Here is a 17,226-nt window from a genome sequence, read left to right as displayed (position 1 = left end):
CTTACTTTATACAGTTATTACAAAATTAACATAAGTGTATGTCAGGCCTGCATGTATTGTTAGTATTTTTAGAACAATTATGAACTCTAATTGCAAGCACTTGCATAAGCATATTAACATTTTGTGCTGAATCTTGAAAATATGTAAAACATTTAGACCATGTGATACTGCATGCACCATGTGATATTGCCTCACACCTCAAGGGTTAGGGGTTCGATTCTCGCCTCTGCCCTGTGTGCACAGAGTTTGCATGTTCTCCTCGTGCTTTGGGGGTTTCCTCTGGATACTCCGGGTCCCCCCGCCCAGTCCAGAGAAATGTGTTGTAACCTGATTGGCATCTCTAAATTGTCCGTAGTGTGTGAATGGGGTGTGTGTGTGTGCAATTGCGCACTGCGTTGGTTTGGCATCCCAGCCCAGACTCTAGGCTCCCCGCCACCCTGTGTAGGATAAGGGGTACAGACAATGGACGGCTGGCTGATTCTGACCTTAATAAAATATATTGACTGTTGATTAACACTTTCTTGTTTGTATGTCTGTAAAATGAATTTTCCTTTCATTTTAGTAATTAAAAAGTATAGCCTACAATACTGAAAAGAAAATTTAATGGTGGGTCACTGCAAATCCTATTCTTTTATTATTATACTGACATTGCAGAATTTCCAGAGGTCCAGACAGACTTTAATTTTTTTGGGCAGCATGTAGACTAAATGTCAAGGTGCATCGATCAACAGTATATTAGATTGGATGTAATGGTATTGTTTTTCCCCAGATGGAACGGTTAAAAAAATTAATCAATCACTGGTTCGGTGTGACGGTTATAAATAATTAACCTCTTGTAGAAGTGAATGTGTCGTTCATGTACCACATTCTTTGAGAATTGGCTAATTTTATTCCTGTTTGGCTTGAGCACTTTGAAATAGCAGAAAAGCAGTTTTCAGGTGTCTCCTATATCAATGTAAAAGGGGGAAAACTGTAGCTGCTTGCACCTCTGGTAATATAAAACACGAGTCTCGAAAGATGCTGGTATATCTGACACCTTTTCTCTGTTCTTGTGCAGAAACGAGGAGTTCATTTGACAAGGGTGAAGACCCAATGGACCCTGAGAGCAAGCACGGAGAAGGCCATCACCATTTCCACGGGGCCTGGGAGAGTTTCCAGGGCTTTAACCCTATTGGCTCTGGACTGTTCAACTTTAAATTCAACTTTAACTAAGATCATCCAGGAGGACATCAGTCTGATCTGAATATATAGCATCAGGCATGCAGCGAGAAGTGTAACCTGTTGAACCTGTTTGACACTAACTGCCATAGATGTGGCTACAGAAGCCACTGTGGCATGAAGATGCATCATATGCTGTTGAATATTCTCAGACTTGCCAAGCTGAGCTAAGTGGTATTATATAAAGTAATTATTTCAGGGACCATCAGAGTGTGGGGGTTCATTCCCAAGCAACCAACTATCCTAAAACTGTGTGTGTGTGTGTGTGTGTGTGTGTGTGTGTGTGTGTGTGTGTGTGTGTGTGTGTGTGTGTGTGTGTGTATAGGAGACTGCACTATTTTTCTATCAGTTAAATAATGCTGCATTGTAAATACACAATTAAAGATATTACGTATTTAATTAAAAAGAAAGTGACATTATTCTCCGATTTCGCTGTTGTAATGCAAATCACTATTGGAGGATTCCTTTAGTTGAACTTTTCATTTTGTATAGCACTTACAGACATCGTCACAAAGCATCTGGACTGACAGATGTAGATTTAGATCCCTATCGAGCAAGCTGGAGGTGAAAAACTCCCCGAGACATCATGAAGAAGAAACCTAAGAGAGGAAGCAAACTCAAAAGGGTCCTGTTGACACTGGATAGTGGGATTACAAATCATTACCAGTATGCAGATGTAATAGAGGAAAAGGCAAACAAATGTGTTCGTGTCAACATCCTAGGATGAGTACAGCAGCAGTTTTTAGCAAGCACAAATCTGCACTATCAAGTGTTTTCTGGTTTCTAGCTTATTGTGAAATCAGACTACTGATTATACCTTGCTCTTGAAGCTAGCCCTTTGTGCACAAAAATGTAAATAATAAAGAGTAGGTAGAACAGGTAGAGTCACTATCATCAGGGAGAGTAGATTAATATCTGTACACGTTGATGCAATAACATAACTCCAGACATAGCAGACGACCACTGATGAATGATAAACATTTTATTCCTGAGAAAATTCACATCCTTCCACTTCCAAGCTTAAAAAGAAGAAGAAAAAAAGAAGAAGAAAAAAAAACCCAGATCAGCATGGAGTGTCACAAACACAGCATGGCTTTTTCACTTTAAAGGGCTTGAAATCAAATGGAAACACAGGAATAATTCATGATGTGGATAAATAAATTGTAAATCTTGTGCATGTGTTGGGGTTACTTTTACACATATTCCCCCACTCTGACATCCTCTCTGATTTGTTCAATCATATTGTAATGATTTTCCATTTCCTCTTCACTGTAATGGAGGAATAACAAGTTACACATGATACAAAAATCATGGACAACTTGATTAATATTTCACTTAAACCTCCCCTTTTGTGTAAACATCTAACAGTGATGCAACAGACGAACTCCTCGTGAGCTTATAGTGTTGAATGATTCAAGAATGTATCGTAAGAAATTACTGAGGAATGTGCAGATGCATTTTCCCTAGATACTCAACAGTGCAATTTTCCAAAACTGACCATATTCAGAAAGAAAGAAAAAAAAAAACTTACATAGTCAAGGTACAATTACACGAAAAAAGTGTCCCACACTGAATAGTCTTTAAACCAAGATGTGCTGCTTTTTAATCTTCTTAGCTCTTTTTGAATGTCTTTGAGAACAACATCACTGGATATAAACGTTTGATTTATAGTCATTCTGGACCTTGTTTTCCAGAGTTTAGATTTAGTCAAACATATTATGAACCAAATGAAGTCATGCTGAGTCTTGCTACAATTTTCTTTAAAAATGCCATAGAAAATTGAGTTCATATTTATTTCTATATTGAGACCAGCGATTTTTAATTTAGCCCATGTTTCTTTAAAGCGATAACACTCTAACAGGAAAGTGTTCGAGTGTTTCCTCTTCATTACAGTTAGGCATCAGGCATCTACTGGTTTTTACAAAACAGCTCCATTTAACAACCGCTCTTACTGGGAGCCTTCTTACAGCGACTAACCAAGTTGTATCTCTCAGGTGTTCCGATAGGATTTTATTCTGTAAGTTTTGGAGACATTCGTTGTTTTGGTCTTCCTCCAAATTTCTGAAAGCCACAGGGTTACTATAAACTCGATCAACAATTAAAAGATATATTTCTTTGTTCGAGTCTTCCACCCAATCGATGTTTAGATCTTTAAATTGGTTAGTGAAGTCGGAAAACATCAGCTTATAATACGGAATTCCTTTCCTCGATGGACCTTGCTGCGGGGGTTTCCTCCGGGTACTCCGGTTTCCTCCCCCAGTCCAAACACATGCATGGTAGGCTGATTGGCATGTCCAAAGCATCCGTAGTGTATGAATGGATGTGTGTGATTGTGCCCTGTGATGGATTGGCACCCTGTCCAGGGTGTACCCCGCCTTGTGCCCGATGCTCCCTGGGATAGGCTCCAGGTTCCCCGTCACCCTGAAGAGGATAAGCAGTATGGAAGATGGATGGATGGACGAACGCTTCAAAGTTAATTATTTGTCATGCTATACCTGCAAATAGACGATGTACTGAGTGATTACGATTACAATAATTTACGGCTGCAACAACTAATCGATAATAATCAATTATGAAAACCTTCGGCAATGAATGCCATTATCGATTAATTAGTCTGCTGACGTCACGGGTGGCGTTTACGTATGATGTCGCTTTCATGAAAACACAGGTGCAAAACAGATAACCTGGCGGTAAAAAAAAGTGTGCATCCCAAGTCATCTAAGGCGTAGGAGCATTTTACATTGAATGCAGCAAAGAAGATGGTAACGTGCATGTTCTTCAAAGTGGAGTTTGTGTGACGCGGGAGTACCACAGTGATGCACGAGCACATGAAACGAAAACACGGTGTCACGGACGAAGGTGGAACATCAGCACGGTAAGCAAAAACCTGAGTATATCCACATTATATGAAGATGTGAAAATGGTGTAGTCTAGTTTAATTCCATGCTATTGTGTAGAAAGCTTTGTTTACTAACTTCGGGACAGTCACACTAGATGTATTTTGTCTGGAGCGTCAGGTCGTGCAGCATATTGATGGATTAAAATCGCGCTACCACAGAAACAGGTTAAATTAAACACGGTGTGAACAAAGTCAAGCAGTGAATGTAAAGGCAGCTGATAACAGCAGCAGTAAAAGATTTTGTAGTCACTGTAGTGGTTTTCATCGAATGCTTATGTGTTAGTGTATAATTGTTCCTGTCCTTTTAAACAAGCCTGTTAGCTTGCTGCGTTTCTCTGTGTGTCTGCTACAGTTAACTTTGATCTGTGTTTCAAATGCCATCTACTGCGGCTCTACTGTTATATAACAGAATGAATTATATATTTGAGATATTTTTGGTTTATATTGTCACATCTGAAGTACAGCATGTCTGTGTAAAAGAAATTTAACAAAAATTATATTAATTATATATTATTTAGATTTCTTATATTAATCACGGTTGCCATCAGCAATTATCATTATAAACAATGAAAATATTAATTTACATATAAATTGCTTCTTGCATACTCAATTGCTGTTTTTTAAATTTATTTATTTCAGAAAGAAACAGCTCTCCATGAGTGAATTTGTTCGGAGGAGAAATCCCCCATGCACTAAAACAAAATTTTTACCTTTGTTTTTGATTATTTATATTTTGGGTATTATTTAAAGTTTTGCTGCTTAAAACTGGACAAACTGTAGACAAATGACCAACATTTGAAAGGTTTAAATGTAAAAATGAAAGATTATATTAGTAAAACTGTATGTGCCTTTTGCATTTTTTTTTAAAAGTCCAAGCACAAATACCCTGAGGGTATTGGGGGTTTATTTTATTATAATAAACAAAATCTAATTGAAAAAAAAGTTTAGTTAAAAAAAAATCAGATTAATCAGAAAAAATAATCGTCCGATTAATCAATTATCAAAATAATCGTTAGTTGCAGCCCTACAATAATTAAAGAACAATACATCATACTTTTTATGAGCCTGTGAATATAAACCTGCAATTCCCTTCAAGCCATCATTACTGTATGAGTTGATCTTACAGAAAATTAAACCGCACCCATTATGGCTTTGAAACGTGCCTAATTTTGTTATAAAAAGGTCTTGTACAATAGATTTATATGCATCCAAGGTATATATATATATATATATATATATATATATATATATATATATATAGGGTGAGGGTTTAATGTCATCATGATTTAAATTGCAACATTACCTTTTTTCAACCCAGCGTCAAAAACGACTCGTTAAATGATTCATTCTAAAAGATTCACTCTAAAGTCCTCCTTTCAGAGAGCATACGCTGTTCTGATTGGTCAGGTGTCCCAGTCTGTTGTGATTGGTCTACCGCTGTCAGCGTGTCGAAAAGGAAACGCCCACTACCATAATGAGTTTCAGCTCAGTCTGTTCCCGAGCAGCCGATGAAGACCAGATCCAGGGATTTTTATTACAAACCTATGTAGGTTAGTACAGGAAGTAAGTCTGGAATTACTAACGACTCGTTTCAGCTCTTGAGAATCGGTTCCTTCTTTTGTGGGTTAATAAACCCGTTTGTCGTACGCTTTGATTTTTGAAACTTTTAAATATAATAGGTGCACTTTAAAATAAAAAAAGAATCAGGACTTATAAAAAGGTACATCTTACATACTGTACAAACCATATATTCAGCAGAAACTTTTTGTTTCAAAGTAACTGACAGGTGATGAACGTTTAGCACATAGTTGGAGGGATATTAGTGATTATGGATCTTCGGGAACCAAACAGGATTTGAACTCGCAGTCGTTCAGGCCACATGCTTGGTCAAACTGCAGATTTGCAGTGTCAGTGTTGTGAAGACTATTGTTACTTGTAACTGGTACTCAGCTGTTGTCAGAAACACTAGACTGGCTCATGCTGGAGTCAAAATTGAAAGAGTAAAGGCTCACAGGGACAAAACTGTTTAACATCCTTTTAACTGCACGGATATTTAATCTAAAAGTTACCAGGCAACTTGACAACATTCTGCAAGGCAACCCAGTTTGAGGAAGGGCTGCACTGTTTGCTCAAACCTTTTGTAGCGTTGAACTACATCATAATGACTAAACTGTAAGGAGAAGTGCAGAGAAGCAGAGCTCTAGCACATTTAATTGATGTCACGTCATGCAGAGCTGATGGAATAGTAACTTTGACATTTGAATGTTTCCCGCTTATGTTCACAAAGCTCCAGCCCAGGATCTATGGTTGCCCATAGAGTGTCTCTAAAATGATTGACAGGAGGCACATCCAAACACAAACAAGCTTTCCAGACCAGAAGTCTTTTTTTTAAACAGGTTTTCTAAGTGACTTGATGCACTTTTGCTAAGGCCACAACTTAATCCATTATTTTTATCATGTTCTACACATCTCCCAGGTTATTTGTACAAGTGAAAAATAAATAAATAAATAAAATTATTGCACCTTTTAAAGGAAGATGAACAATGCGCTCATTTTTTTTACTTTACAGTCCCCACAAAACAACTTTGAGAGCTGTGATTTGATTCAGTATGACGACGTATTTCTTTTTGAAACAGGAAATAAGAGTGGCGGCATGTTGAAGTGTTACACAACAGCTAACAGTGTTTGGGATACGCCCAGCTCTGAAGAACATTGATGCTAATGAGCTGCTACTGTTGAGCAAGACCCGCCTCAAGACCCCCACATTCCTACACATTCTAGAGAGCATTTAATTGGACAAACACAAGTCTGGTGCATGTTGAAGCATTAATATTGTATCATTTTTCCCCAGAAGTGACTTTTTAATTTTTTTTTTAACTATGGTATTGGAGGCCATAACAGATACAAAAACATCTCGAAACACCAGTTTTGATTTCAGGAGCAGCAATTTAAAGACTTTACCAGAACAATCCAGAAAATATATGAAAGATAAAAATATGATGATTGTATAGCCAAAATCAAAAAAGAATGCAAACAAGTATAAAATTAAATTCATTTGATCTGAAATGTGAACAGAACTTCCATCCAAGCCCTAAAACTAGATAAAGAGAACCCAATTAAACAAATGCATTATAGTTTTCACATTTATTCACTGAGCACAATTACCCAACATTAAACACCTTTGCTGAAAAAAGTATGTAAACTTTTGATTTCAGTAACCGGTGTGAGACTTTCGAGCAGCAATAACTTGAAGCAAACATTTCCGATGACTCACTCAATCCTGCACAATGGGTTTGAGGAATTTTGGCTCACTCCTCCTGCTTCAACTCAATGATGCCGGCAGACTTCTTTGCACGAACTGCTCTTTTTAGGTCCTCCACAACATTTCTATTGGGTTAAGGTCTGACTTGGCCATTCCAAAATGTTCAATTTCTTCTGCTTTAACCATTTCTCTGTAGACGTACTTGTGTGCTTAAGGTTGTTGTCTCTGCTGCAAGGCCCACTTACAGTTAAGCTTGAGTTCACAGACAGATACCCTGACATTCTCCTGGTACAATCTAGGATTCATAGGTCCATCAATAATCGCCAGCTGGTTCGGACCCAAAGGAGCCCCAAACCATAATGCTGCCACCCCCATGCTTCACGGTTGGGATGAAGTTCTTATGTTGGGATGCTATTTTCGGTTTGTATCGAACAATGATTTTCAATTAAAGCAAGAAGTTCTATTCTGGACTCATCTGTCCACAGAACATTCTTCCAGTAGGCTCCTGGCATTTCCACATGGTTGTGAGCAAACTTCAGACAGGCAGCAGTGTTCTTTTATGGAAAGTAGTGGCCTGTAGGTTCTCAGATGTTACCCTGGGGTCCTATATGACTTACTGTGATATTATTCACCACACCCTTGGAGTAATCTTTTTTGCTGGACGCCCAGTCCTTGGGAGAGTAACAGTGGTGCTGAATTTCCTGCATCTGTATGTCATTTACCTCACAGTGGATTGGTGGAAGCCAAACTCTTTAGAAATGGCTCTGTAATCCTTTCCAAGCCGGTGAGCATTGACAACTCTCTTTTTCTGAGGTCCTCAGGAATGTCCTTTGATCGAGGCAAGGCACACTTCCATAAACCTGTGAGGTGAAGACCAGACTTTGAAGGTGAAGACCCAAGTTAATGTCCTTGAAACATGGGCGGGCCTAATTGCCATTCCCTTGATTGAAACGCCTGACTTCAATCAGCCCCATTTAAATGAACTCGTACTCCTAGACTTCACATTCCTTCTCCTACAAAGATATTTAACGCTGGATCATTTTTGCTTAATAAATAACTGTAAAAACTACTGTTTTTTTTTTTTTTGCATCTGTTGTTAACCGGGTTCTCTTTTACCTAGTTTAAGGACTTAGATGAAGATCTGATCAGGTTTCAGGTCAAATGTATGGAGAAATACAGAAAACTGTAAACGTTAAACTTTCTAGCCGCACAGTAGCTGTAGATCAAATGAGTCATATTTGCTTGCAGTCGCTCACGTTTTTGTGGTAGGAAATCGTGTTATTGACACGGAGCTGTCGATGCATGTATGTTTAGACAGGCATGGGCAAACTACGGCCTGAGGGCCATATACGGCCCGTTGGGATTTTTAATCCGGCTTTAATCCGAACTTGTCCAAATTATATGATTAAACCTCAGTGTGGTGTATTACTCTCTACTTCACTTTTTCGCTTTGCCCTTTGAGCCCTTCTGTAAAAATGAGTGGACCAAAGAAAAGAAAAGTGGACAGTGAGTGCCGAGTGTTTAATAAGGAGTGGACAACAAAATATTTTTCCACTGAAGTCCGATCAATGGTTGTATGCCTGATATGCCAAGAAACTGTTGCGGTTTTCAAAGAATACAATATCAGCCGTCACTTTGCCACGAAGCATGCCAACTATGCTAGCAAGCAGTCAACGCAAGAACGGGCGGCTACGGCTCAGAGGTTGATGGATAATTTACAGACTCAGCAAAAAAATTTTCACCGACAAACTGCGATTCAGGAGTCAAGTACCAAGGAAAGTGTTTTGCTGGCATTCAAATTAGCAAAAGCTAGCAAGCCTTTCTCCGAAGGCGAGTTTTTGAAAGAATGCATGGTAGAGACAGCAGGTCTCCTGTGTCCGGAGAGCAAAGGCAATTTTGAAAAAATCAGTTCATCACACAGGACTGTGACTCGCCGTGTGGAACTAATTGACGAAGATATCACCAGCGAATTGAACAAAAAGGCGGAGTCTTTTAAGTTATATTCACGAGCACTGGATGAAAGTAACGACATAAAAGACACTGCTCAGCTCCTAATTTTATCCGAGGGATTAACGACAGTTTTGAGATAACGGAGGAGTTTTTGACCATGGAGTCCCTGAAAGGAAAAAGACGGGGAGAGGACTTGTATAACCAGGTGTCTGCTGTCATCGAGAGAATGAAGATACCTTGGAGTAAACTTGCCAATGTCACCACGGATGGATCCGCAAATTTAACTGGAAAAAACGTTGGGGTGTTGAAAAGAATCCAGGACAAAGTGAAGGAGGAAAACCCTGAGCAGGATGTTATTTTCCTTCACTGGAATCTCTGAATTCATCAGGAATCTCTGTGTAAGTCTATATTGCAGCTTAATCATGTCGTGAATCCGGTCATAAAACTTGTTAACTTTATACGAGCAAGGGGACTTCAGCATCGTCAGTTTCTTACGTTCCTGGAGGAAACTGATGCGGATCACCAGGACTCCTCTACCACTCTCGTGTCCGCTGGTTAAGTTTGGGAAAAGTGTTTCAACGAGTGTGGGAGCTAAAAGAGGAAGTTATCGCATTTTTGGAGTTATTTTGGAAATCCGACGAATTTCCTGAGCTAAGCGACAACAACTGGCTTTGTGACTTTGCGTTTGCTGTGGACATATTTTCACACACGAATGAGCTGAACGTCAAGCTACAGGGGAAAGATCAGTTTGGGCACGACATGTACACAAATGTTAGAGCCTTCAAATCCAAGCTGACTTTATTCTCCAGTCAAATTTCAAACAAATCTCTCTTTCATTCCCCCACACTAGCCATGGAGAAAGAGGCGTCCCGAAACGTGAAGAAATACAGATCACTGGGCGACCTGCACAGAGAATTCTGCCCTCGGTTCAGCTGGTGTCCTGTCCCCTGTCACAAGACCCTGAAACAGCACCACAGGAGCTGCAATTGGTACTGATCGATCTTCAGTCTGACTCCGTCTTAAAGGAGAAGTTCAACTCTCTTAAACTGAATGACTTTTATGCTTCACTTAATGAAGAGACGTTTCCAAACCTCCAGAGGGCGGCACAGAAGATGCTGACATGGTTTGGCTCGACCTATGTATGTGAGCAGACATTCAGCGTCATGAACATCAACAAAGCCCCTCACAGATCCAGGTTAACTGACCAACACCTCGGATCTATCCTGAGAATTGCCACAACAAAACTAACTCCAGAGTTTGATGCACTGGCAAAAAAGGGAGATCAACAACACTGTTCCCTCTGAAACTGGACGCGGGTTTCTCTACTGTGTTATCAGATTGATGCATTTTCAAAAACAATTGGTACAATGAGCCTTGCATATTCATGCTTTGGTACCTGTTAAAGGCCAAATCCTTTCATGTAATGGCTTTTACATGTCATTTATATTAGTTCACACAAACACTCCATCCGTCTGTTCCTGGCCCGGCCCCTCTGTCAAATTTTAGAACCCATTGTGGCCTGCGAGTGTCGTGAATAAAATCAACCTTTTAGCCTAGGTCAAAAACTTCAGAGACAGAGAGTTTAGTAGATGTCAAAAAGTAAATAAACTTTATTGGAAATCAATAAAGTGTGACAGTCTGCAGAGTGTCCGGATTATGCATACACAAACATGTCTTTATATACCTATCTCCACAGCATAGTCTCTGTAGGTAAGGTTTTGCTTTTCCTCGTTGAAAATAGACCAATCTTCTTTTGCCACAATTAAATATTCATGTCTATGTGTTATCTTAAATTTGTGGAACATGCGCAGTTAGTTGTTTTTATTGAAAAGGTTTCATGAGCACAAGGTTTCTTTTACAAAAAAAGGTTTCACACAGGCTTGTGTGTCTTTACCTTGACTCCCTTCTTAGGCCTCAATGAGCATCTGTCTGTCTCTATCGGTTTTCCCCGCTGATATCTACCTCCTTTCCCGAGGCCCTCTCTAATTTCTCTAATCTCTTTTAATCCCTACTTTGTATCTGCCTCAAAGTTATTTACTCACGCATGCGAATATCTACTGCCAATTTTTATTGCTGTGGAGACAGGAGACAGCTAATACAGAAGAACAATTGTTGTGCACTGAAACACAGTTCATTCAACTCAAATCCACTCAGAATATAACCTGATCAAACATTGTTCTATGGATTTAGATTATGCTTCTAACCGTTGATTATACATATAGATTATGTTTTTTAACCAATATTGATTATATGATAATGCTCAAGTAATAATTCTAAATGTTGGTTACATATTGAATTCACTTCATTAACATATCCAGATGTCAGTTACACATATTGTTTGCACTTCAGATATTTTCCATATACTCTCCCCCTCTGGGGCTAACTAAGCCCCATCTAGCTAGAGAGAGTAATCTCACAATCCAGTCCCTTCATTTACACTAACTAGTGATCAATGTATGACCACGTCAGCCTTCTACCAATGACCAAATCCTGAAACCACTCTCTGGAGACCAGAAACAAACATCTCCCATTGGCTAGAAAGGAGTAAAAGATTCTGTCTCTTTCCCTACCCACAAAAATCAAGACATTGTTTGTAAGCGTGAGCATGCGTTTGGTTCAGCACTTGCCTGTGGTTGTCATCGTTATGTAGAGTACACAGCTGATTAAGCACATATAGCTGATACAAGTATAGACTAATAAACATGAATACGAATCAAATTTTCTCAGTTTGATTAATCATGACAGTGATCACCCTGTCTCTTAATCACACTTTATATTGTAATAGAAAATGTAAAAATTTAAAAATAGAAAAATGGAAAAAGCAAAAAATAAAAACTCCATCACATCCTTTTTCAGGGGATGTGTTAATGTTTGTCTTCGACCCAGATACTTTGCATATCGCGGGGACCACCCTTGAGGAGAGGTCAAACTAGCACTTACACCCATGGCATGGCTCATCATACTACTTCTTCGTCCTCACAGGAGGAACTGGAATCTGTTCCATCCTGTTGCAGCCGATCAGAGTTCCAATCTGGCTCACTGATTGTCTCATTCAGTTCTAGTTCAGTACTGTTTTGGAGACTAGTCAAGGGCTGAAAAGTCAATTATGGAAAAGTTGTCCTGTAAAGAATGTCTGCTTGGGCCTCTTTCTCCTTCAGCAGGTGTATCAGGCTCGTCAGAACCGCTCTCAGCAGCAGGAGCCCTTCTTTCCTCCTGCTCTGTTGGTACGACCCCTGACAGACCTTCTTCTTTGCCATCACCTGAGACTGCCATTCTCCCTTATCTTCATTTAGACCCTCTCTCACGTCTTGTCTTGTTCTTTCTTCTGCAATGTCAACCACTGGATCGTCCCCTTCGATCAGCTGATCCTCCTTTCTCCTAGGTCTTAATCTAAGTGCTCACTTTGTACGGCCTTTCCCTTCTGGGCTGGAACACCACTAGGTACACCTGTTCTCCAGGAGTCACAGGACAAGGAACTTCTGTCTCCTCTCTCAGTCCCCAGCTCTGGTCCTGTGAATAGATAGCTTCATACATAGCAGTTAGTTATCGCATATATGCTCTTAGTTCCATCTGTAATTACTTCAGCGGCAGTTCTTCATAAGGACCTCTCAGGTATGACACAGACATGGGTTGGCCCATAGGCATTTCATGCGGTGTTAGATGCATATTTCTGTTAGTCTGCATGCGATAGGTCATTAGTGCAGGAGGTAGAGCATCTACCGAAAAGAGTTCAGAGTCAGCACAAATTGCGTTAAACTTAGCCTTAAAGGTACCACTTACCTTTTCCACTATTCCCTGTGACTAAGGGTGATAAGCACATCAAAATTTTAATTTAATCACAGTTACTGTAACACTGTTTTTTAAACGAACGCTGAGCCATTGTCAGAGCTAATCTGAGATGGTATGCCGTCTCTAGGAATTACCTCTCTGGTTAAAAATTGAATCATTGTTCCAGCAGTTTAGTCTGCTGATTGTATTGCCTCCCTCCATCTGCTAAACCTGTCTATCACCAGGTGCTTAAACGGTCCTTCTGGCATTGATATGAGCCCTGTCGATACTGATTTTCCCTTTCTGACATTGTTTTGAGCATAAATTTCACACTCAGGTTATTATTCACCATTGCCTGGAAGTTTAAAAAAATAATAATAATTATCCATAATTGCCTGTAAGTACAGAGACCAGTCCTCTTGCTGTTTTATCTTTTCCCATAACTTCCCCTCGCGCACTGGTTAAAACCATGTGCATCTGAAATTCATACAGTGAGAAGTGCAGTAGGTACAATCAGAATTCAATTAAACTATTTGCTGGTATGTTAAAGTGGCGTTCCAGCACTTTTACTAAAACCTCACTGCATTCAAACAGCTCCAAACGGATGACGCTATCCATGGGCACAATCAGAGTCAGTGTATATATTAGCAATTCTACCGTAACCAGTTCGCACTCTGTAGTGATAGCTTTTAATTCGGCCAATTGGGCAGAACAGGGTGCTCACAAAATCTTCCAGATGGAACGTCTAAAAAGTTCAAACTTTAACTCGAGGAAATATGAATTTCGGCTAGGCAATCGTGAGTGTTCTCAGTGACTGGCTCCACAGAATTAATTAGGCAATACAACACTACAGTTGGTGTATTAGACACACTAATTAGGTTTAATATTTAAATTTTGGGTGACACATAGAATAACTTCATATCCTGTTCTTTGTTGAGCTGTCGTGTTGCATGTGGATCTAATTCAAAATAGAAGTGACCTGGTGTGATGAGTGTAAGATCAATGTGTGAGAGCAACTTTCCCAGTGATCTGCACTAAGAGAGCAGCTCGAGCCATGGCATGCAAACGTGCTGGCGATCCTTGTGACACCAAATCCAATGTTTTCGATAAATAAACTAAAGACCTGCAAGCGCCCCCATACTCCTGAGCCGGGACCCCTGCAGCGACGCCCCCTCTCTCAGACGGTTAATACAGGATAGAATAAAGCAGGATAGAATAATGAAAGCGCTCTGAAGTCCTTGTACGAAACCACTACTAATATATATATATATATATATATATATATATATATATATATATATATATATATATATATATATATATATATATATATATACACATACATACACACACACACGAAACTCAGAGCATGACATCATTCTGTGTACCGACAAGAAGCAGTTTGAGGCAGTTCAAACAGGCTTTGTTTTAGGATCTTAGATGATGTTTAGACGAACATTGAACAGAAGAACATGTTTGTGTCTCTTTAAGCAGATAAACATTCTGATCTCAGTGACATCACATGGCCTTCTGAGTCGTTATCCTCACATGAGAATGAAACAGAACAAGAACAAAACTATTTCAAAGTAAAAATGAATAATTTCCCTCACAGTGTAATGAACAGAATCTGCTGTTTGTTAATAACTGGAATCTGTTCTGAGCGTCCTAGGTTGTTTCGTCCTGATGGCCTGCACTCCAGCAGCCTCGGAGCGGAACTGCTGTCTGACAACATCTCCAAGACGCTACACACCAAGTGACTACAGTAAGCACATCATCTACAATAACAACGTTCATCATAAGCAATGTTCAATTAATAGTCCAACACCTGTAGTACATACTATAGAGACTGTGTCTGTTCCCCGAGCTATACAAATACATAGACAATTTCAGAATGTTTGTTTTAGTAACCTAATTAACCTAAAATTAGATCATACTGAATGCACATCCAGCACCTTTAATCTGAAGCTAGGACTATTAAACATTAGATCTCTTGCGTCTAAGGCTCTTATTGTTAACGACATCATTACTGATCAGGAATGTAATTTAATGTGTTTAACGGAAACTTGGATTAAACCAAACGAGTACATAGCATTAAATGAAGCCAGTCCTCCTGGATACAGTTATGTACATCAGCCTCGTTCAACTGGTAGAGGAGGAGGTGTTGGTCTCATCCATAGTCAAAATCTAGTCGTCACACAAAAACCTAGTCATAAATTTAATTCTTTTGAAATTCTTTATACCAGCATAACTTATGTAGCCACAAAAATAAGTCAATTCCTCTAATTATTATTTACAGACCCCCAGGGCCATATGCTGAATTTCTTAGTGAATTTACAGACTTTATCTCAAACCTGGTTGTGTCTGTAGATAAAGCATTAATCGTCTGTGATTTTAGTATTCACTTTGATAACCCAGAAGACCCTCTGAGAACAGCGGTTGTGTCCATCTTAGATTCAGTAGAGGTCAATCAGAACGTAATCGGACCTACTCATAATGGTGGTCACACTCTTGACCTCATACGTACAGATTAAATATAGAAAATACTGTAACACTTCCACAGTCTGAAGTTGTCTCAGATCATTCTTATCTCATTCATAATACGTATGGATCATATTTCCACCTCGCCACCACATAAAATGTACTTTCACATCAGCTACTGCATCGAGCTTCACAACGTGGCTAATGATTATTTTACTAAATCATACAGTACATACACTAATAACAATGCAGAAAAAGCACACAGGTGATAAATGTCCTCACTCAAATACATTTATAATCCGAGTAATAACCCCGAAGTATAAAGAACTGCAATGGGTATTAACTGCATTACCTTGAACATACATCTTCAAATACCACACAATTCTTAGTATAATGTGTTTCAAATAGAGCTGCAACAACTAATCCATAATAGTTGATAATAATCGATAATGAAAATAGTTGACTGAGCAACCCTCCTCCCGGAACGGTCATCGACGCCGAAGTCACGTGACCCGAGTGGTGTGTTCAGGTGTAGTTCATCGTTCTTTTTCCTCTTTCTCTGGCGGTCTTTCTGATCGCAGCTTCAGGTTGCGTTCGGTGTGTTTTAAACGCTGATGGCTTAATTTGTCAGGTATGACTTCATCGTGAGTCACAAAGTGCACTTCAGCAGCGTGGACCCCACTCACTCACACACACACACACCTGTGTTCATACAAGCCCGCTTTCTACACAACCCCGGATCATGCTGATCGATGATGTAAGGATTGAGGATGTGGTCATTTTCTTTAATCGCACGTCTATCATTAGAGAATCCGCATCGTGTGATCAAAAACGGAGAACGCGTGTTAATTTGTTAACCATTAAAACCAGTGCCATTATTGGTTCTTAATGGTATCCACTAGACACAACATGCCACCAAAGCAACAAATTACCAGCAGACCTACAGGGACATTACAGATTCTATGAGGGTTTCTGTTGTGATTGATTTTTGTTTTGTTTTTTTCAGCAGGGAAATTCCTATTTCCATTTTGGGAATAAATCAGAACAAAGTATAACCAAATAATGAGCTAATAAAATTATTTATATGTAATTTGCATTCAGTCTCTCAATCTGGCAACAATGAGAAGCTGTGTTTTTCTTTGTCTTTTACTTTTTTTTAAGTGTACAATATCTGGAGGAAAATACTAAAATAGTTTTATTTAATTTTAATATTTAAATGTATTAATTATTGACATCACTGCCTACTGGATTTCCTTTTTTATTTTAGTAATAAATATATTTTAGGAATAAATCAGCAAACTGTGATTAAATTGATAATGAACTAATTAATGCACAGAAGAAAAAAAACGTTTCAAATTGCACTCGATTGTTCAATCTGGCAACAATGAGAAGCTTTTATTTATATTTACATAAACTTCTGGGGGGAATACTAGAAAATACATGTATTCGATTTAAAGTGGTTAATCATTAATTGCATTGTGGATTCTTTTTTTGCGCCTTTAACCAACAGTTGAATAATTTATAATAATAATAATAATAATAATAATAATAATAATAATAATAATATAATAATAATATAAAGTGCAACAGATCTTAAATGAATTTAAAATATTATTTATTTGTTTACTTGTTCAGTCAATAGTGAACAACA

The sequence above is a fragment of the Ictalurus punctatus genome, unplaced genomic scaffold, assembly GCF_001660625.3.
Source record: "Ictalurus punctatus breed USDA103 unplaced genomic scaffold, Coco_2.0 tig00006292, whole genome shotgun sequence".
In the NCBI taxonomy this organism is placed as follows: Eukaryota; Metazoa; Chordata; class Actinopteri; order Siluriformes; family Ictaluridae; genus Ictalurus; species Ictalurus punctatus.
The sequence above is the reverse complement of the archived record's forward strand: the minus strand, read 5'-3'. Positions refer to the sequence as shown.